The 278-nt window shown below is 47.8% G+C and overlaps 1 non-coding gene across 1 annotated transcript; it reads right to left on the reverse strand.

Moving 5' to 3' along the window:
* On the reverse strand, nt 1–72 carry TRNAE-CUC. The gene has a single exon. It is a non-coding gene; the product is annotated as a tRNA-Glu (tRNA).
* Between the last annotated feature and the right edge of the window lie 206 nt (nt 73–278).

Below are 278 nucleotides of genomic sequence, written 5' to 3' on the forward strand. Positions count from 1 at the left end.
TTCCCTGACCGGGAATCGAACCCGGGCCGCGGCGGTGAGAGCGCCGAATCCTAACCACTAGACCACCAGGGAAGACGATAGCTTCTTCTCTTATATCATTCTGGTAGCATGAATACAGCAGGATTTCTTTTTATATGTATTAGATCTATATTTTTTCAGCTCAGAGTAACACCAAAGAGAAGTTTTTGCTCCAAAGCTCAGAGCTCTCCCGTCAAATTCTCGCCTGCCTGGAGCTGCGTGGCTTCGAAAGAAAACCTGAGGAAATTCTCTGCCCTTCC

Source organism: Vombatus ursinus, unplaced genomic scaffold, assembly GCF_900497805.2.
Source record: "Vombatus ursinus unplaced genomic scaffold, bare-nosed wombat genome assembly UNPS02014768.1, whole genome shotgun sequence".
In the NCBI taxonomy this organism is placed as follows: domain Eukaryota; kingdom Metazoa; phylum Chordata; class Mammalia; order Diprotodontia; family Vombatidae; genus Vombatus; species Vombatus ursinus.